We start from the raw sequence: 23968 nt of genomic DNA, 5'->3' as shown, positions 1-23968 counted from the left end.
TTGTTTTATTACAGTTTTCACCGCAATATGTTAATGATGAAGAGTGACAGTAAATGATCAACCTTACTACGACTCTGTCTTCATTGGCTACGGTTTAACTTGGTGTTTAGTCAGAGTTGCAACACACTGCACGAGAACACTACAGTGAAAAGGCACCGTTTGATGTTTAAAGTGGTTAAGATGGCAACAAGCAATAAGTCGTCTGTGTGCAGCGCCAGAAGCGGCAGGTCATCCGCGTCATCTGATAGTGCAGCCCACGCCCGGGCCAGAGCTGAAGCCACCAAAGTAAGAGCATCATATGCCAGCGAAGAGGCTAAACTGAAAATGGAAAAGGCTGCAAGAGAAGCTCAAAATCAGCTGGAAACAGTGAGAATAGACACAGAATTGGAAGTGTTAACACTACATAGAGAACTGAAGCAGCTGCAGTGGAAGCACGAGTGCTGGAAGATGCTGAGTTATCAATGCATGCTGCAGAGGAAAGAGGAAGATCTGAATCAGAAAAGGTTAAGATTGAACGTACCAGTGAATATATAAATTCTCAAATCAACCTTCAGAGTCGTTCTCCCCCTCCTCTCTTATTAGCCTCAAATGTCGTTCCTTCTTCTCACGCTGACTCACACAACAGCTTCATAACATAGAGACCACCTGCGAAAGACATTTCACACTTACCTGTAACAAACCTACCTGATCTGTCTGCAGGTGCTATGAAGTCTGAAGTCAGAAGCCCCATCATGAACGTGCATGCTAAGTCTCATGTTCCTCGTTACATTCCTCCAGTTAGCAAGCCACCTCAGGTAGAGCCTTTGGCACAGTATTTAGCACGACGGGACCTTGTTAGTTCAGGACTGTATCAATTTGATGATAAGCCAGAGAATTATCGGTCATGGTATTCTTCGTTCACCAGTGCAGCACGGGAAGTTCACCTCACAGCAATCCAAGAATTAGACCTCATGACTAAATGGCTAGGAAAGGAATCTGGCGAACAGGTGAAACGCATCCGCTCAGTGCATGTCAGCAACCCCAATCTGGCTTTACACAAAGCATGGGAGAGACTACGTGAGTGCTATGCTGCACCAGAAATGATTGAAAAGTCACTATTTCAGCGGTTGGACAATTTTCCTAGGATTTCAGCTAAAGACCACACCAAATTACGTGAACTCTGGATTTGCTTATGGAAATCCAAGGTGCTAAAGAAGATGGTTATCTCACAGGTCTGTCATACCTTGACACTTCTCGTGGAATTGGACCAATTGTAGACAAGCTTCCATATGGGCTTCAAGACAAGTGGGTGACTTCTGGGTCATTCTACAAGGAAGACAACCACGGTCAATTTCCTCCCTTTGAGTACTTTGTAACTTTGTGTGCCATGAGGCAAAGAAGCGAAATGACCCTAGCGTTATGTATCAAAGCAGTGCTCCAGCACCCACAAAGCCTGACAGATCAATTGTGAAGAGTTTCCATACCAACAAACCCATCTCAGTGCATAAAACAGATGTGTCTGCGGCCAATGACGACCCTAACAAAAACAGTCCATTACACAGTAAACCACACCCTTTGAAAAGATGCAGAACATTCAGAAACAAGCTCCTTGGTGACAAAAAAGCTTTCCTCAAGGAGAAAGGAATATGTTTCAAATGCTGTTCTTCGGTTTCTCACTTCGCCAAAGAATGTAAGTCTTCTGTGAAGTGCACTGAATGCGGCAGCACCAATCATGATGAGGCCATGCACCCTGGCCCACCACCTCAAGCAGCTAAGGCTCCTTCACCATCACCAGAGGATGGCGGGGAGGGAGAAGATCATTTTAACAGTGCTGTTGTCAGTACAAGCTGCACAGAAGTTTGCGGTCCAGGACAGTGGAGCCACTCATGCTCGAAAATCTGCCTTGTAAAGATGTACCCCAAGGGTTCCAAGGACATGGCCATCAAAGCCTATGTAATTCTGGACGACCAGAGCAATCATTCATTGGCCAGACCAGAGTTCTTCGAGCTGTTCAATGTGGAGAGCGAAACATTCTCATATAATCTCAGAACTTGTTCTGGCATCATAGAAGCATCTGGCAGGAAAGCATAAAGTTTCCAGATCGAGTCACTGGATGGAAAAGTTCTCATCTCTCTTCCACCACTCCTGGAATGTCATGAGATCTTGAATAATCAGTCTGAAATTCCAACGCCAAGTGCAGTTCTACACCAGCCTCATCTCCGACGCATTGCCAAACACATTCCAGAACTGGAACCAGAAGCACAAATACTTTTGCTACTCGGAAAAGATGTCATAAGGGCACACAAGGTCAGGCAGCAGGTCAATGGACCAAACAACGCTCCCTTTGCCCAAAGTCTGGACCTGGGCTGGGTAGTAATAGGAGAAGTATGCCTGGGTAATGTACATAAGCCAATGGTCAACACATTCAAGACCAACGTGCTGGAAAGTGGTCGCCACTCAATCTTTCAACCCTGCACAAGCTTTATGCAGATCAAGGAGATGCAGCAAAGCTGTAACATGTCTGGCAAAGCTACCGAGAGGACGCTAGGACAGGCAGTGTTTAACAGAACTGAACATGACAACAAACCTGCTCCATCCGTGGAAGACACAACTTTCCTAAAAATGATGGAAGCAAATGTCTACAGAAACGATGCTAACAGCTGGGTAGCTCCTCTACCGTTTAGAGAACCACGCCAGGCCTTGCATAACAACAAAGAGCAAGTAGCTAATCGATTTACATCCCTGCAACGTACCCTGAAGAGAAACCTGAGATGCAGCAACAGTATGTGGCATTCATGGAAAAGATCTTCTTTAACGGACATGCTGAGATAGCGCCACCACTGAGAGAAGAGGATGAATGATGTTATCTTCCTACATTTGGGGTCTACCATTCACAAAAACCCAATCAGATCAGGGTGGTCTTTGATTCCAGCGCTCGATACTCCGGTGTCTCTCTAAACGATGTGCTCCTCACAGGCCCCGACCTCAATAACTCCCTTGTGGGCATCCTTCTGCGCTTTCGGAAATGAGAAGGATGCAATCCTAGCAGACATTCAGCAGATGTTCCACTGTTTCTTGGTGCGTGAAGACCATCGCAACTTCCTACATTTTCTATGGCACAAGGACAATGATGTCAACAAGGAAATTGTTGAGTATCGAATGAAATGAAGGTCCACGTCTTTGGAAATGGGCCATCTTCTGCAGTGGCCATTTACGGGCTGCGAAGAGCCATCAGAGAAGGTGCACAGGAGCATGGTGCTGATACCATCAAGTTTGTGGAAAGACATTTCTATGTTGATGATGGTTTGGTATCTGTACAATCTGAAGCTGAAGAAATTGATATACTCCAACGAACACAGGCCTCACTAGCTGAGTCAAATCTCAGCTTACACAAGTTTGCTTCGAACTCTCAGACAGTCATGGAAGCTTTCCCACCCGAAGATTGTGCTCCAGTATCAAGGACCTAGATCTGAGTGGAGAAACTTCACCCACACAACAAAGTTTAGGTCTGCTGTGGGAGATCACGACTGACACATTCACCTACTCCACATCGACCATTAACAAACCATTCAACCGCCGTGGAGTCCTCTCCACTGTCAACAGTGTTTTTGATCCTCAAGGTCTACTGGCACCTGTCACGATCCAGGGAAGAGCCCTTCTCAGAGAACTTACCTCTGAACTGTCAGACTGGGACACGCCCCTCCCGGAGGACAAACTATGCAAATGGGAAGCCTGGAGAGATTCTCTCCAAGACCTAAAACTGCTTAATGTTCAGTGTACATACACAACAACCTCACTCACTGAAGCAGTGTACACAGAATTGTGTGTGTTCTCAGATGCATCGACCAAGGCCATAGGTGCTGTGGCGTATCTGAAAGCACTTCAGAAAGATGGAAAACTTAAAGTAGGATTCGTTATGGGAAAGGCAAAGCTAGCACCACAGTCCGAACATACAATACAAAGGTTTGAGCTGTGCGCTGATGTCTTAGCAGTAGAGATGGCAGATCTCATCCAAGATGAGCTGGATCTAGAGTTGAACAACATACAGTTCTTTACAGACAGTCCTTGGCTACATTTATAATGAGTCAAAATGATTCTATGTTTATGTTCACAATAGAGTCCAACGTATCCGTCAGTCCTCAAGACCTGAGCAGTGGCACTATGTACGTACAGAAGAAAACCCTGCAGACCATGCGTCGAGATCCTTACCTGCATCCTGCCTGACGCAGACTTCTTGGTTCACTGGTCCTTCCTTCCTACATCAGCCACCTGCAGAGAAAACACAAACAAATGAGACATTTGAGCTAATTGAACCTGGAAAGGACTCAAGTACAAACATGTACTACTAACCTGGAAAAACCAGAGCTTACCTCTCACCGATTCCAACGGTTCTCCACCTTCACCTCCCTAGTAAGAGGAGTAGCATTTCTAGTTCACATGGCAAAATCCTGCAAGCACACGAACCAAAACAGTAAATGCAAAGGTTGGCACCAATGTGACTTACCTCGTACTCCAGACGAAATAGACCAGGCAAGGAATGTTATCCTTAAAGCAACACAAAAAGCTGCATTTGCAAAAGAACTGTCAGCCCTCAAAGCTAACAAAGCAGTATCCAAAAGTAGCTGCTTGTGGAAACTCAGTCCGATCATGGAGAATGATTTAATTTGTGTTGGAGGACGACTAAAGCATTCTCAGGTTGCAACTGCAGAAAAGAACCCAATAATTCTGCCCAAAGCTAGCCACATCTCCGCACTGCTCACACGGCATCACCATGAGCAAGTGAAACATCAAGGCCGTCACTTGACAGAAGGAGCGATCAGGACAGCAGGACTGTGGATCTTGGGAGGTAAGACGCTAATCAATTCAGAACTCCACAAATACATAACCTGTCGCAAGCTGCGTGGAAAGCTGGAAGAACAACGCATGGCGGACCTGCCAACTGAACGTCTCAAAACCTGCCCTCCCTTTACTTATGTGGGGCTAGATGTATTTGGACCCTGGTCTGTCACAACCAGACGCACCAGAGGAGGACAGGCAGAGAGCAAGCGGTGGGCCATAATGTTCTGCTGTATGAGTTGAGCTGTACATGTCGAGGTAATTGAATCTATGGACACCTCAAACTGCATAAATGCTCTCAGGCGATTCTTTGCACTCAGAGGACCTGCAAAACAGCTTCATTCCGATTGCGGTACCAATTTCATTGGAGCATGCAAGGAGCTTGGAATGGACAAAACATTGCAGAGGTACCTCAGTGAGCAAGGATGCAGCTGGGAATTCAACCCACCACACAGTTCTCACATGGGAGGCTCGTGGGAGCGTCTGATTGGCATTGCCAGAAGAATCCTAGATTCAATGTTTATGCAGTTGAACACTCGCTTAACCCACAAAGTTCTTTGCACTCTAATGGCAGAAGTTACTGCTATAATTAATGCACGACCACACTTACCTGTCTCTGAGGACCCGGAGCAACCTTTCATACTTTCACCATCAATGCTCCTTACACAGAAGACAGGAGTTCCACCTCCTCCTGGATATTTCTAGGACAAGGACCTGTACACAAAGCAATGGAGACAAGTTCAGGCTCTTGCAAACCAGTTCTGGAACCGCTGGAGCTGTGAATAGTTACCTTGCTTGCAACACAGACAGAAGTGGACAGTACCTCGCAGAAACCTTCAAGTTGGAGATCTGGTTCTGCTCAGGGACAAGCAGATGGCCCGTAACTGCTGGCCCATGGCCAGAATCACAGCCATATTTCCTGGAAAGGATGAACATGTAAGAAAGGTTGAGGTGACTACAAGTGACCAAGGCAATATAAAAACGTTTCTAAGGCCAATTGCAGAAGTTGTTCTACTTCTACCCAAAGACTTATCTAGAGGTTAAGGTAGGGCTGTAGTCAAGTCCACCATTGTCGAGTCCAAGACAAGTCCAAGACCAGGACTAGTCGAGACCGAGTCCAAAGAGGTTCGAGTCCAAGTCAAGTCCAAGTCCAGAGAGGTTCGAGTCCAAGTCAAGACCGAGTCCAATTGAGACAGTCAAGACAGAGACAGAAAAAATAATGACTACAAGACCACATACTTAACTATTGATAATTTATGTGATGCAAGAGACAGCATATCTTCTATTCTAAGATAATCATTTTCATTATTGTTTGAATGATCAAAAGCAGATAAAATAAGGTCATTTTATTTTTACTATATAGGTATAGCACTAAAGTCACAAAACCGAAGTGTAACTGTTTATTACTTTTTTAAGGAACTTTTTTATCAGCCCTCCTAACAGCAAGTTGTGCAACAATGAACACTTTTGTGCGTGCGTGCGTGTGTGTGCGTGCGCGCGTGTGCGCGCCTGCCCGTGCACGTGCATGTTCGATAGAGGAGCCGCTAGAAAGAGCAGAGGCTCCACGGCTCGTTTATAAGCACTTGGTGCCCATCCTTAAATAACATGTTCATCACAATGACAATAAAAATACGATCAATCTTATCTTTAAGCCCTACTTTCCAAACTTTCTAAAATACTCAAATGCAATGCTAACTCTGAAACATGGCATTAACTTACCTCTCTTTGTGATGCCTTTGCAGGTGTCTTACGAAATTGGATGTTGTCCCAATGTTTCGGGGAAAGTTTTGTTGCAAAAAGTTTCCTTTTAAGCGCACTGTCGATACATTTATTATGGTTTGTAAAACCAATTGTATATGCCGCTCTCGCTGACATCATGCCGATGAATGATTGATGCTGTTCAGTTCGCGCCGCGGACGAATCGTTCATTGAACCGGTTCTTTCTTTTTAGTGAACCGGTCGAACCAGTTCAGCTGAATCGTTCCCGTTTAGCGTCTCCCTGAAACACTTAATATTATCTCACAATTAATTCAGTTTTCACTTTCTGGCGTGCATGACAGTCCCGCGGACTTGAACCAATATACCGGAGTTATTTAGTACAACAACAGCACACACTGAACTGAACTGCTGTGTGAAAGAGGAACTTATGACACGCGCAGCTCTCGTTCTTGGAGTCGGAGTCGTCGCAACAGTTTTCGGATCATTAGTTCGGATCACTTAGAATAGTGCTCTATCAATGTTTTGTTTTGAAGGAGAAAAAAAACATGTATCGCTAGACTCGACGACAGACCGACTAGAACATTTGCGAGACCAATGACCAAGTCCGAGACAAGTCCGGAGTTCAAATACCAACGAGTCCAAGACAAGTCCGAGACCATAAAAAAACGTCTCGAGTCCGAAGACTGACTCGAGTAACTACAGACTAGGTTAAGGTTCAACAGTTCTACACATTCATAGTGACTCACATAGGTCAGGCGGGGAGTGTGTTGCCCTTTAAAGAAATAACTTTTCAAATACCGCTTATATTTTTGTTGAAACATATTCTCGGTAATATGTGAAGTTCATAATTACTTTTCTGTTTATATACCTCCTTTGTAAAAATTAATATTATTTGTTATGTGATGATGTCACTTCCTGTTAGTACTTCCTGGTTCTACATGAAAACAATGAGACAGACATGGTGTGCTCTCGCTAATAATCCATCGCATCCACTAGAGTCCATCATAGAGGCAATGCCGTAAGTTCATCTATGTGACATTAGATATGTTAAAGATGATATATTAGTAAGGATTTTGATAAAAGATGATGTTTAATAAGTTGTTAAAATCAAGCTAACAGTGATGCTAATAGCCACTATAGCTGTTACTGCAGCGAGAACAGCAGCGATTGTTTGTTGCAGACATTTATAATTAGATGATTATTCAAGACATAGACAATGAATATTGTTGTATTGTTTTATTACAGTTTTCACCGCAATATGTTAATGATGAAGAGTGACAGTAAATGATCAACCTTACTACGACTCTGTCTTCATTGGCTATGGTTTAACTTGGTGTTTAGTCAAAGTTGCAACACACTGCACGAGAACACTACCATAAACATGATTGTGTTCACTACCTTGCACAAAGCATCATTTAAACATAGGGATGAATTATTTATGTATTTTATTGCTTTTTCTGATGAAATTCTCTCTCGGTTTGTCTGAGTGCGTTATATGAGAGTAAAATGAAAATATTCTGAAAAGAAGTTGGATGTTCTACTAGATGGTCCTTAATGACAAAAATGACAAAAAAAAATATTGACAGAATATTCATGTATAATAAAAAAGTGTTCATATATTTTCATCCTCCGTAACATTTTTAAGAGACTGTTTAAACACACTCAAAGAAATTTACATCAAGTTTGATTTTATGTGAAAAAATCTACCAGGACCTTTCAAATGGCTGCCAGGTCAACAATTAATTTATATTTTTATAGGCAGCTATTTACGTCATAGCAAGTCCACAGTCCTATCTACTTGAAAGGAGGAAGGCGGATATTTCTAAAATTACTGGCAAAAATCACACTATTTCCGATCAATAATTAAACATGACATGAATTGTATCATAACTTTGGTTTTCTAAGCTTAAATTTTTTTTTCCGAAGTTGCCTCATCTATTGCGCCTGCGCACAGGATGGCAAGCTACTCAGGAGAGCCCCACCCCAGAGAATAGCCAGTCTTTACTGATTGACGATTGGCTCATTTTACTGGAAGGCGGGACTTTCGCTAGAGCGGCCATATAGACCATTTCACCAGACGCGCGCGCCACGATTGCAGTGAACTTCAACTGTCAGTGTTTGGCTAGTGTCTAATAATATAACTATTTATATTTTATTTTATTTATGTTTAATAATAATTAGTATTATTATTTTATTGTGTAATAATTATATTAAATAAAAGATTTGTTTAAATTTGTTGAATGTTCATTTAATGAAATAAACAATTCGTTGAATGGGTTCTGTCATTTGGTCGCATTTAAAGAAACCGCATGGTATATTGACATGTAAAGGTTGAGCTTGGTATCGGAGTCTAAATTCAAAATATTGGAGAGACAAGTTTAGCAAAGTAAGGGTTCTTCTCGGTTTCTTTTGCTTGTTATCAGAAATAATCTACAGGCACTCTATTGTTTGTGAATGTGTACCAGAAGGTAAGGGTAGTCCACGAACGCACACATGCGCAGTGACGTTTGTTTATGTCGTCACTTTGAAACCATCTATTGAGCGTTGCATTCATCGCCATTCATTTTAACGGCAGTGGCGCACCTTGTTAATATTAATATCTTTGTTTTAAACATGTCATACCTTGTTCTTTAATGAATTAAAAGGAAATGTGAGTGTTTTGACAACTTGAAACCAAGATTTCGTGAGAATCACCCAATAATAAATGAAGCAGCCTAAGCATTAGTCTGTAATCATATTGCTTTTGCTGTCGTTTTTTTACAAGCAATAGAGCAACGCAGTGTATTACAACAAAAATATAACATAAAAATAGTGAGACTTTTTTTCAGAGTTTACTCACCCTCATGCCATCTCAGATGCAAAGGACTCAAAATGTTAAGCGCTTCGCTTCAGAAGACATTTATTAACTCACTGGAGTTTTTTTAATTACTTTTATGATGTATGTGGTTTTTAGAGCTTCAACATTTTGATTCCCATGTGAGAAGATAACATGATGCCATTTTCATGCAAAATTCTTAGTTTGTGATCAGCTGAAGAAAGAAAGTCACATTCATCTGGGATGGCATGAGAGTGAGTAAATTATGAAGGATTATGAAGGTGAACTAATCCTTTATATGTAGTAAAATTATGTAATGCAAAGCCTCGTCTGGCTTATTGTGTGGCTCGTAACTTTCTAGAAGCCAATTGAGCAGATTAATGCACAGTGGTGAACATGTTCCCTTAGCTCTGCAAAGTGATTTTATTTCCTTTTACTGGGAGCTATTTGTGTGCTTTATTACCATTTGTTTTCAATCTCTTTAGTTTAAATTCAGATGAATAAGGAAACATTCGTTAAAATGCCTTTAAATGTCAGAGTGGACAGAGCTCTGCTTTTTAAAGATAATTAAAAGAAGAGAGAAAAAACTGTGATTATTACCAAATTGGATTTCTTCCCTCCTTCCAGTTGAATCAGCTTTTCTTGCATTTACATTTAGATGTTTTCCAATTATAAAGTGCCATTAAACTTTAAACTTTTCCAGCAGGATTGGTACTAATGGCTAAAAATGGAGTTTCTCACTGCATTACTGAAGTATGGATTATCTCTTGTGGCCCACAATAGATACAGTCTGGGTAAAAATCAGTGGAATACAGCAGGACCCACAGGGAATACACTGCGGGGAGCCCTAAGCAGTTGGGGGCCTTTAAGTGTTGAATGCAAACATTTTTTTTAAGTTGTTGGACTGAGTGTATATTCATAAAAGAAATGCCCAACAAGCTAAAACACAAAAATGCCTGTGTTATTTAATAACCACCATGAATAAAACTCCATCCAACACATTACATTGCATAACTGATAAAATGCAAAGTTAATGAATGAATGAATGAATCCCAGTGGCCCAAAGCAGCAAAATATAAATGAAACAAAAATAATTTGAACATTCTTCATGTAGTATTTCACATTTTCGCTTTTTCATGCCACAAATCCTATTCAAATTCATATTAAGTGTAAATTATTTCAATAAACTTAAGCCTCAGTCTGATTAATTTTGTAGTTGCCTTTCTATAAAAAAAAAATATATAACCTGCATTAAAAACCATCTGTCACCTAAGGCCTGATGTGACCCAGTTTCACAAAGGTACCATCCTAATATATTGCTGTTTCAAAGAACAATTCAGCAGGTCCAAGGGCTAAAGATCTACTCAAAAAACTTTCCTTAGTGCATGGCAATACATCAGCAAAGAGAAATGAAATCAGTGGAGGGTTTTTGTTACCTTTTTGGGATATTTTTGAACAATTGCACAAAACAACCTGTCAAATAAAGACAGACGACAACAACAAAAGCAGGCAAATAAAAAGAAAAACAATTCAGTTTTGTTTGACACATCCATGTCATAATTTTGTTTGGAAAATATCTATTCAGTTTTGCATATACTGTATGTTAATTAATATTTTACATATGGTAGCAGTTGTTTTCTCAGTTTTAGATCTTTTATCATTTGACTCAAAGTAAAATCACAGCTAAAAGTTATGACAGTGTCAATATGTAATACATATGAATGCATTTAATTCACAAATAAGACACGCTTTATAAAAAAATCTCTCACTCTGTCTCTCTAGATTGTTACCTCTGAACCTCTGCTCTAGATTGTGCTTCAAAAAAGAAAATGTTATACGATCTGGGCTGCGTTTCCCGAAACCTTCTTAAAGCTACGTCGTTCTTAAATTAAACCTTAAGCTGTACCTTATCGTTAATACGTGTTTCCCGAAACCTTATTAGTTAAGTATACCTTCTGTAAGTCATACTTTCGTAAGGTTGGTCTGGACCGCTCTTATACTTTATCGCCTTTGATGGTTCATACCGCTATGCAAAAAGCTTTTCTACATCACAGTTTAATTTCACATATAAAATTTAATATAATAATTTAATATAAATTCTATTTAGTATTAAATTTACATTTTTACTTTAACTTAGTTTTAATTTTACAAATAAAATGCTAGGGTTTAATACACTCAGTGTAGGCTATCGAAGTGTTTTCATGAATAAAATTGTCATACACCGATGGTTGATAGCGTTTTTAATTACAGCCTATTATCCCAAGGCACATCAGCTGGCAAACCATTTGACAGGAAAGGTGTAGTCTATATAAAGGAAATGAATGTTATTGGGAGTTTGGTCAAACTATTGCAGCGAGACAGCGAATAGTTGTCTTAAATCAAAGACGGCGCCATCCGCGGAGCCAGTTAGTGTATTTGCACAATTTCATCAGCCCCGAAAATCAGCTGCTGCATGGTGGCTCTTCGTTTTTATGCCGTGGGGAGTTTTCTGGAGGTGTTTGGGGATGAATATGGGCTAAGAAAGACCTCGGTGTGGCGGTGCGTTCACTCAGTGACAAACATCCTGCTCCGTCATGCCACCGATTACATACGTATGCCTTTCGCCAGGCACGATGTGATGGAGGCGCATCAAGGCTTCCATGCCATTGCGGGTGTCCCGCGAGTGATTGGCATTCTGGATGGGACACTTATCCCTATACACAAATGAATGATTTACGCCCATAATGTGAATCAACACAGATCGTGGAGAACATTAACACACGATGGCAAACTATGAGAATATAAATGAACCTTTCAAAAACAAGCGAAGCCAAACAGCCAGTTAATGTGGCTGGTTAACGCAGAAAACGTATGGCCATGAGGGTGCGGGATCGGACACTTGCAAAATTATAAATACATACAAACACACACACACACACACACACACACACACACACGCACACACACACACACACATTTCTTTCTTTATTTATACTATTTCAGTGAGCCCTGATAAATGCAATTTCTACAATTTCTAAAGCGTTTCTTTATAATAAACATTGTTTTCTCAATACTTTACCCACTCTATAACGCAAGGTAGAGCGCACAATCGATTCTCGAGGCATCGATATCAACCTATCCAGCACCACCACCATGGACAGCACCTGCTAATGTCGCACTTAAGAAAATTTACCTTAAGTAACCTCAAAAGGTATAGTTCGGGGAACACGCCTAGAAAAGGAATAACTTGAGTTAAGGTGTACCTTTAGAGTCTTCGTAGTGCGCTAAGAGACAACGTTATCGGGAAACGCAGCCCTGAACTGTTTAAACAATGGACTAATATTTTATTAAACAACTATGTCCATGCGACTAAATCTTCCCTTTAAAGGTTTCTTTAAAGGTCCAGTGTATGAAATTTAGCGGCATCCAGAGGTGAGGTTGTGAATTACAACCAACGGCTCACTCCACCCCTCCCTTTCAAAGCACTACGGTGGCTGACACAGGACTGAGATGTTGTCACGTTGTGGTTTCTTTGCCGACGAAGATGAAATAATTTACAAAACGCGTTCTGTGGCAAATTCCATTGAAGAAGACCCGCAATTTATGTAAACAGAAATAGTTCATTCTAAGGTAATATAAACATAACGCTTCATTATGTAAGGTCTTTATACACCTCTGAAGTATATTATACTGCATTTCTGTCAATAGATCCTTCAGAAGAATGACACACTGGACCTTTACTACAGAACAAATATGTTCTGATAATTTATAATCCCAGTTAACTAAATTGCTCATTCAGATGTCTGAAGGACAATTCCACATTTCAAGGAATGTAAAATCTCATTTTCTCTCTTCACAGAAAGCTGACAGCAGAGTTTACTCATCAGTAATGTATTTGATGCATATTGATTACTATTTCAGTATGCAGGGAGTAGCACAAACTGATTATAAACATGTGAAACGAAACTTGAATAATGAAATTATAAGTGTTGATACAGGATAGCGTCATATCAAAGACAAACATTTACTTTATTACAATCAAGAATATCGTTTCTATCTTTGGGTTTATATTGCTAACAGTAGTGAATATAGTATGAGGGCGTATAGGGTTTAAATCAAACTGCGCTTATGAATACATATATAAAAGCGTGCATACACATTAATACATTGCTCACATATACATGTATACTATTGGATGTTCAAGCAAACACATATGAAAAACATGTGCGCACTAATGTGAAATCCATACCAATACATCTTATGTTAGTTAAGCTTGCATGTACACTTTTTCGCGCATACATAAACTCGATGCGTGCAAACACACCTATACAATACTCGCACATACATATAAACTCTGCGTACATACACATCTATAAAACATTCGCACATACATACAAACTCTGCGTACACACACATCTATAAAACACTCGCACAAACATACAAACTCTGCGTACATACACATCTATAAAACACTCGCACATACATACAAACTCTGCGCACATAGACATCTATAAAACACTCGCACATACATACAAAATATGACACCCTTAGTTTGCATGCATAGTGATTTCATATGTGGATGTGCGTGCTTTTCAGTGTAAACGGAAGGCATTTCAGTGTAAACGGAAGTCGTCTTCATTTAGATCAACATGAATCTAAAATCGATAATAGCCTTAACGTTTATTAGTGCTTTGCTTGCTTGTGCAAGTTGCAACCCAGCTAACAATTTTTGGTTCCCAGAACGTTACCCTAAAGTTAGTTTTTGGTTCCCAGAACGTTATTTCTAAGGTTCGTTTTTGGTTCTCCGGGAAAGTTTTCTTTACGTTAATAGAACGTTAGTTTCTGGTTCCCATAACGTTCTGGGAACCAAAAACTAACATTAGGGGAATGTTACTCTAACGTTAAAGAAACCATGAAACTAACGTTTTATTTCCGTAAAGATAACCCAAAATAAACCTTAAAAAATATTTTCTGATAAAGAAACATTCCCAGAAGGTTAGCCTAAAATATTTTTCTAGGGTCCGTTTGGCCTCACTACACGTCTGTAATGAATACATCCATGCTGTGTTTTTATCCATCGCTTAATGTCTAATCTAATTAAAATAAGTAAAATAAATCATCACACACAATATGGAGGATGAAATCAATGCATTAGATTATTCTTTTAGCCTATTAATTCCGTTTTCATTACTGAAGAAGCAGATTTAAACAGCGCAGTATATCATTTCTAATAAAACCACACTGTGTGTAGGCCAACATCAGACATTTTAGATATTGAAATAAAATAACCAATGACATCTACACAATATTTAAAGCAGATTTTAATTGACAGAAGAATAAACATTTAATTATCTTCAGGCAATATTCTTGTCTCACCAGAGAAGTATAGCGCGGCGCCGTCTTTAGATATAACAATCAAAAGCCCTGAGTTTCATTACATCACGGTCTGTTGATTTAGATTGAAAATCACGAAAATATAAGTTTACTCTCAAATAGGGAATTAAAAATAAAATAAATAAACCGCTAAACTAATGTGTTAGTGTGTGAGGTAAAACGAAATGACCGTTAATTTTTAAATGACGGGAGTCCACGGCAAAGCGGAAAATGAACCCATTATAATTTCAATTTTTGTCCACGCTGGATCCGGCGAATCGTGCGAAGCGACAAACCCTAAGCACATGCTGGTTGCACTGCAAAAAATGACTTTCATACGAAGTCTTTTCTTTCATATTTTCCGGTAAAAATATCTAAACATATATTATATATATATAAACATTCTTGAATCAAGAAGCATTTTCTTGGTGAGCAAACTGACCTAAGAAAATAAGTCATGTTTTTAGTAAAAAAATATGAAATTTCAGTGAATTTGTGCTTAAAACAAGCAAAAAATCTGGCAATGGGGTAAGAAAAATAAACTTGAATTGAGTGACTAAGAAAAAGGTCAACCTTAATTCAAGATTATTTTTCTTACCCCATTGGCAGATTTTTTTGTTGCTTGTTTTAAGCACAAATTCACTGAAATTTCATATTTTTTTACTAAAAACAAGACTTATTTTCTTAGGTCATTTTGCTCATCAAGAAAATGCATCTTGATTCAAGAATTTGTAGACATTTTCACTGGAAAACAAGAAAAAAAGACTAAGTAAGAAAGTCATTTTTTGCAGTGTGTCATGTTGCGTCGCGCCTGTCGCGTCCGGTGTGGACACGGTGTTAGGCACTTTAAAACGCTATTAAAGAAATCGGCTACATCATCTGCATTGCAACTTTGCAGAAGCAAGCAAAGCACTAATAAACGTTAAGGCTATTATCGCTTTTAGATTCATGTTGATCTAAATGAAGACGACTTCCGTTTACACTGAAATGCCTTCCGTTTACACTGAAAAGCACGCACATCCACATATGAAATCACTATGCATGCAAACTAAAGCGTGTCATATTTTGTATGTATGTGCGAGTGTTTTATAGATGTGTATGTACGCAGAGTTTGTATGTTTGTGCGAGTGTTTTATAGATGTGTGTGTACGCAGAGTTTGTATGTATGTGCGAATGTTTTATAGATGTGTATGTACGCAGAGTTTGTATGTATGAGTGTTTTATATATGTGTGTGTACGCAGAGTTTGTATGTATACGCGAGTGTTTAAAACACTCACACAAACATACAAACTCTGCGTACACACGCATATATATGTGTGTACACGCAGAGTTTGTATGTATGTGCGAATGTTTTATAGATCTGTATGTACGCAGAGTTTGTATGTATGTGCGAATGTTTTATAGATGTGTATGTACGCAGAGTTTATATGTATGTGCGAGTATTGTATAGGTGTGTTTGCACGCATTGAGTTTATATGTATGCGCGAAAAAGTGTACATGCAAGCTTAACTAACATAAGATGTATTGGTATGGATTTCACATTAGTGCGCACATGTTTTTCATATGTGTTTGCTTGAACATCCAATAGTATACATGTATATGTGAGCAATGTATATATGTGTATGCACGCTTTTATATATGTATTCATAAGCGCAGTTTGATTTAAACCCTATACGGCGCCTCATAGTGTAGGCTTTCAGTTAGAGATAGCTTATCCTTAATTAGATTAGATAGTCAATATTTACTCACTCCCATTTCATTTCAAACCCAAATCGTGTTACCCTTTTTTTTGCAACAGTTCATAGAATTATGCATCATATGATTTGTGTTGTATTAAAGCTGCATACATATTCCCCAAAATAGTATATATTTAAGATACTAAATAAATATAGCTTAGCAACAACATGAGGTGACAGAATTTAAATTTTTGGGTGAATTATCCCTTTAAATTATAAATGAAAAGCTTCCATGAAAAATAACATATTCAAGCTATATTTTTCAAGTTATGAAATATACATTAATGTAAGAGGGATTTACTCTTCTTTTCACCCACAAACATTATTATAAAACAATGACACATCCTGATGTATGACAAGAGATGTAACACGATGAATTAAAAACACGACATAAAATGATTAATTCAATAGCTTGATGTCACAAGTTCTACCCAGGCTCAAAGCGGAGTCACTTCCCCAGCCTCCATTCAGCATAAATCATTGTCACATAAATCACATTATAAATAACTCTATATAAGAGCCAGATCTATCTTTCAATGCTGTGCTGCTTGTGTAACACATTTGAATCCAGCAGTATGTTGCATCACCTCAGAACTCCAGAAATGATCTGAAATATATATGCTTTTCTGCATATTAACACTGTGAAAACACAGGTTCTGAACTGTGGAGTCTGAGTTGACTGTAACTTGGTCGATAAAGATCAGCACCTGGAATTGATTATGTTTTTAATGGAAGTTTGCCTCAAGGACTGATTTCAATCTGTTAGCACGTCTGTCCAATTATCTCAAGGTGATACCGAACCCTTCATGATGTGACAGAAATCAATACGAAGGCCCCTGTCATGATAACCAACAGATGCATATCATAACTATAGACTAATTGTTATCCAGGTGCTGTGACCACCAATAAGAGTGAGTGTCAAAAATCTTTCTAAAAAGTATTCTGTATGTGCTGAGAAACTAATGTAGAGCAGTTTAACATCAACATTACAGCAGTTTTAAATGACATCATACAAATGTAACTAGTAATGTGTAACTTTTAGTGCACACATTTGCATGCATGTGTGTTCTTTGGATTGCAAAATCTAAATACATTTTGAAATTAAATGGCCATGAAATGGTTTCAAAAAACAAATGTACCAATTAATTTAAGCCTCTGAAACTTTTTTTTTCAAAATATTTGTTATATACTATTTTGCAATAATAATCTATTGCTTTATTTTCAATTTACTTCTGTTTAAATTACCTATTATATTTGTTGAAATTAGTGTTAATGTATATATTTAATTAAATTCAGATTTATCATCAGTTTTACAAAAAAAAGAGAGATGCTTGTGTTACAAGATAAGTCTGCTTTATTACACAGCGCTATGGAATACTTGAATATGATTGGTCAATCGCAGCATTCCAAGGTCTGATATTCCCAGATAACAACCACTCAAAACCAATAACACTTGGTGACCTGGATGGTGCAACGCTTTTGACAGGCACATTTTAATATTAAACTTAACATTATTTAATGTTATATTTAAACAAAATTAATAACATATATATGACATTATGTTCACAAAGAATTAAGCCAAATTGCCTGTTCCAGAATTATTGCGATAACAACCTGTTACATGTATGGCTGCCTGTACATTATTCCTTACTCTCTACTTTTGTTACTGACATGTAGTGTTGGCATTTCTTTTTAATTGTTTTGGCTACTTCATATTATGAGTCACTTGTAACTTTAAAACAATAAATAATTAAACAAAAGTAACTATCTACAGTTCCTACACTACGAAACCGTATTAGGCAAATTAAAAGTTTTAATGTTTGAATAGGAACTTTACAGAAGTTAGCGAGGCAATTAACTGGATTTATCAGAAGCTGTTTGTATAGTAAACTCCAGTCAAAGCTATCTCGCAGGCTTCAGCGCTTTTTCATTGGCAGACTTGATGCAAACACAGTCCACCTTAAGAGCCACCACATGAGTTAATGACAAGTCCTGCATCTCCAGCACCGAATCGACCATCTGCTTATCTAATTGAGCGTAATTAATTGTGTCACCGTAAATTACCAACCTGGTTAGTCACTAAGTAAAAATAAACAATACACTGATAGGATAAATCAAGCTTAAATGCACACTTATCTGCAAAGAGTGTGAGACATTTTTAAACAGTAGCTGAGCAAATGTATTTGAAGCTTGTTTTATTATTCAGTTATTACATAGTTATAACAACTCAACCTGCGAGTATACCTTGTAACCAAATCAGACCCTTATTTGGAAGTCCAAAGATGTGAATGCTAATAAAAAATGAATGTTTTATGAAATACATGTTACTCTGAAGTCAATAGATGCAGAGTAAACAGTGCTCAAATCTCAATGTTGCATCTGGAAGGTGATGAAATTTGACATGTTCTGCTGAAACGCTGCAATCTTTTAATCATGCCCCTTTGAAATATGCACAACAGTGTCAAGCACGAGATTTCGAATCAGGGCGTTTCATCTCCACACCATCTAGCACTTAGTACATCGTGCTTATGCATAAGATCACGTTAGCACAGGTTGAATAAAAGGTCTCAGACAGAGAGAGAGAGAGAGACAGAACAAGGAAGACTCAGAATAGAAATCAACTGCCGCTCAACCGTCTTGACTAATCTTGGGCTCGACATTGCCTTACAGCGGCCTTTTTAATCAAAGCCCTTCCATTCCGCCTGCACTCAGCTCTAACTAGGTCAGAAATGTCGACACTTCACTCCAACTCTGTCTACTCATGCCTCACCACAACCAAAAGGAAAATCTGGTTAGATGTTTACTATGGCTCAGTACTTGCTGATTTTAGTTTTCCTCACAGAGGGTCATTCGATCTAGCGTATATACTGTAGATCAAATAAATCATTTAATACTCACACGATACACATTGTGTTTTATAGTGTTGTCATGACCGGAGAGGTAGATTGAACCTGAATGGGTCGCACGAAAGCAGAGACGTGAATAATGATGTCGCGTGAAAATGGCATTATGATTTGTGGTTATTTCGTGCTGTTGAGACAAATGCAAGATACTGTATATATTCAGGTAGCTTTAAATCAAATTCATTGCTGTCAAAACTGCCATGCATTTTTCATGTAGTGTGAGAAACTTTGCGAGTAACTTTTGGAAACAGCCTTAAAGGAGGTTTCTCACTTTCGTGCATTCCCTTTAAATCTGAGTTTGCATGAAGTCAGTAGAGCACAAGACGCCTCAAACAACGTTTCTTGTGAAATATTTTACATAATGATGGCATTTGCTCTCAGCACACACAGAAGGCCCTCTTTTATCACAATAAAATCTGAATAATAATTTATCAGTCTAATTGTGTTATAAATTGAATCAGTATGGGTAGTTTAGCACTCCAAACTCTTCTTCGTGTTTGTTCTATCTATAACAGAGAAGACGTGATGGATGTACTTTTGCATTGCTTTTCCTCAGTTGTTCCTGCACCTGCACCAAGGAGACAAGCTCCTCTCTATATCACGACTTTGATCAATCACATGAATATTATTCATTCAGCACCGTGCATAAAGAATATTTCCAAGTAACTTTCATTTATCTCCGTGCCTAATCTCAAATGAGAAGTGAAGAGTAAAATGTTTGAGAGAAAAAATGTGTTTCATATATTTAAACATGTATTTTCACAAGACCTGCGCTAGGTTGATAAGTCAGGGGGGATCTCATTTGTATTCACAGGTATTTGTGCAGGTTGGATAGGTACAAAATCAATGTTTTGACAGCATAAAGAATGTAAACCATTTTATGTATGAGCAACTTTGGAGATCTCGGATGACGGATCAAAACAGCATTTCCTGAAATCTGCTGCAGGTTAGTGAGCGCAATACTCAGACAAGAGTAGAGCAGCACAACACAACGCTCATTTATCAATACATGACGGAGAAACCGTGTCTGGGAAAAAAAGGAAAATAAATGCAAATGTATAAACAAAATGCAGACGGTCACAGTGAAGTCATTTGAACTTTCTGTGATCAATGCAACATTAACCTGAATTTCACTCATGTACTGATTTGTGTGTCATAATGGTCCTGAATTACCATAGAAATTACGCACAACATAATAAATCGGTTCTAGTTAGGAAAATGTAATAACTGTGCTAAGGATGTGTCAAGGTTTTCAATTCATTTTATTTATTAATTTATTTATTCTCTGTCTTCCCTTGAGTACCTACTTGATGCTTTAAGAAATCTTAGCGCCCCTAGTTGAATGTGATGCTTAACACATTTATAGCAACTAAATTCAACATTCTAGAGATTCAAGACTTTGTAATAATGTGTATGTATAAAGTTGTTCATACACACCGTAAACATGTGTTTTAGATGCAGTCAATACATTAATACGAATGTCTACAAAACTGCATGTGTTCTAGAAGCACAGTTTACTTATGAATACAAATGAGATCATGTTGGAAAGCAGAGATAGTCCACAGTGGCTTTACAAATGGAGTTAAAAGGGTATTTGTGTTTTCATTTCACAAAACAAACCCTTCCAGCGTAGCTAACTAGAACATTTGCTCACAATACAGAGCCTTTAATCGCACAGCCCGTTGTAGTCGGTGGGCGACTTCAAATACCACTTTCATCTCTTGCGTCTTCAAAAAGCCCAGCATTCATGGATCATTTATGGCTCTGGTCCTGATACAGTACGTCGGATTTTCTGGGCTCTGAGACCTCTTGTGTGAGTATTCTTTAAAAAATATACTGTATATACAGTATGTATATACATTTACAGTATATAGTGGCCCTTCTGCCCTCCTACCACCACAAACTCATTCGTTCCCTCGGCTCTGCTTCGTGGCTCTGATGCAAAAGTGCACTGTGTGGTGGGCTGCAGGCCATGCGGCCCCTGATTGAGCCTGTAAGGGCATCAGCCTGATCAAGGGTCTCTTATCACATGAGGCACCTTGGCCTTTAGTAGAAGCCTGCAGACATGAAACACTCAAAATGTTGAGCCTGCAGAGATGATCAAAAGTTGCCGAGTGGCATTGTGTCACAGACCAGCTGGAGGAACTGGAGGCATGTTCTACACTGGCTGTAAGGCCCATTACAAATCAATCATTTGTTTCTTCTCTATGCCTCTTTCATGTGATGGTGTGGCTGCAGTCACAATACTATAATCACTGAACACGAAAACAAGAATCATACAGCTTGAAGAGTAAATGTGCAGCTACCTAAATATTTGTGTGAAAAGGCTTATGTCAAACTTCTTTGTGATAATAATTTACAGTTACACAGTTAAACAATAAAACGCTTAAAGCTGGTTCTTATTGTTTCCTGCGAGTCTCATTCAACACAATCTCATTGGAATTCGTAACAATTCGTATAAATTCATACAATCATATTCATACGTTTTAGTGCGATTTGCCCCTACCCCCCCCCAAACCAATGAGATTAGATTTAGGGGTGGGGTTAGGGGACAGGCTTCAATGTTGGTCTTTAATAAGAGTAGTCTGTTTTTGTATGATTCACTTCATACGAATTCATACGAATTAGCCACCTTGTAAAATAGTTTTTAATGTAAAATATATCAAAATAATGTTTGGTCGCAAGACAATCACGAATCACGATGAGATTGACCTATCGCCATATTTGATTTAACCTGTGAGTATGTGGTTTGATCTTGAGGTTAACTTTTTTTGTTAATAATTAAAAAATATTATTTGTAATTCATATAAGTTTATTAAAAAAACATTTAGAAATGCTCTAGATTTGTTTACCTTTCATATACTGTATTAATGTGCTTTTTGTTGTTTCAACATTTTGGGATCTTTTCTATTGAATTTTATGGACCTACAATACAGGGATATTATTTTCTAAGAACCTTTGTTTGTGTTTATTTGAACAAAATGGAGACATTCACTGTAAAACTTTGCTGTAGTTTTGCAGCAGGTTTGCCAGTAACTTACTGTAGGTTTAATTTACAATTTTGTTTTAAACATAAATGTAATAAAAGCTCAATAAACGGGAAGGAGGGAGGCGGGAACCGGCGAACAATCACAAACTTTTAATCAAAAATAAACAAACAATAACACGGAAGTAAAATGGCCGACAGCCACCTCACATGTAGACTGCTGGCCACAGAAACATAAACAAAACTTAACATATGTCCGGGCCCGGTCCTCTCTCGCAATTTCCTCCTGTCGCTCGGCCTTTTATGCTTCCGATCTCCTCCATGGGAAATACAAGACCGGCGTGACGCCCAGCTGATCCTCGTTATCGCTCGTGCCACTGGCCTCTCTTCCTCCTCCCACGGCTCTCGTCCCGCCTCCCTCGTCACAATAAACTTACCTATTTCTTATATTTTCTTTCATGAAGCAAGATTAAATATCTTAGGTCACTTTTCTTGTTATGTAAATATTTCGTAATTTAAGAAGTTTCAAATATTTTTACTTAAAAAAACAAGACAAAAATGCTTAGGAAGAATGTCAATTTTGCATTGTTGCTTTGTTAATGCCAGTCTCTTCTTGCTCATTTTGAATCTCACAAGTAAAAGTGTTTTAATTTTGGTTAAAGTTAAGTTTGTGTCAGTGTACGAGTAAATAAGATAAAGTCCCTTTAATGTATTATTTAAGGCTACAATTTGATGGCAGTGTTCCTAATAACGAAATCCAAGACTTTAACTATCATGTTGATAAATGACTTAAAGGGATACTTCACCCAAAAATGAAAATTCTGTCATCATTTACTCACCTTCTTGCTGTTCCAAATCTGTATAAATTTCTTTGTTCTGATGAGCACAAAGAAATATATTTGGAAGAATACAAATCTTGCCCCACATTGACTCCCATAGTAGGAAAAACTTACTTCATCTTTTTTTGTTTTGTTCTTTTGAACACAGAAGAAGACATTTTGAAGAATGTGGGACAGCAAACAGATCTGGGGCACTATTGACTACCATTCTATTTTTTTCTACTATGGTAGTCAATGGAGGGCAAAATCTGTCTTGTTATAAGCATTCTTCCAAATATCATTCTCTGTGGTCATCAGAACAAAGAAATGTATACAGATTTGGCACAACTCAAAGGTGAATAAATGATGACAGAATTTAAATTTTTGGGTGAACTATCCCTTTAAATAGGACTGATACACACAATAGACACATTCAACTAACAGTGGCCCGGAGTTTTCCATAAAGCCTCCTTTCCATGCAAAGAGCCCATGTGTTGGACGACATCCAGCGACTGTTAGTTAATTCATTCTCACCAAATCTGATTAATGATAACTGACTCTGAAGGCATTAACTTGATCATGACTGAGCAACAGGACGCACTGCTCTCCAAATTGGTTTTTGCAGGGGACGCTGGGTATCCTATTTTTCTTTGAATTAAAACCCAATTTTGGAGAACGGTCTGGTAATTAGAGGTGACACCCGCCTGACGGATGCCTTGTCCTTTGCCACGCGAGGATATTTGAGCTGAGATATTTGATGCACAAGAGGAGGTGTGGCGGTCAGCTGCAAGTCACTCCCATTAATCCACCTCCACCACTCCAC

This window comes from Triplophysa rosa, linkage group LG13 (assembly GCF_024868665.1).
Source record: "Triplophysa rosa linkage group LG13, Trosa_1v2, whole genome shotgun sequence".
In the NCBI taxonomy this organism is placed as follows: domain Eukaryota; kingdom Metazoa; phylum Chordata; class Actinopteri; order Cypriniformes; family Nemacheilidae; genus Triplophysa; species Triplophysa rosa.
This window is presented reverse-complemented; position numbering follows the sequence as displayed.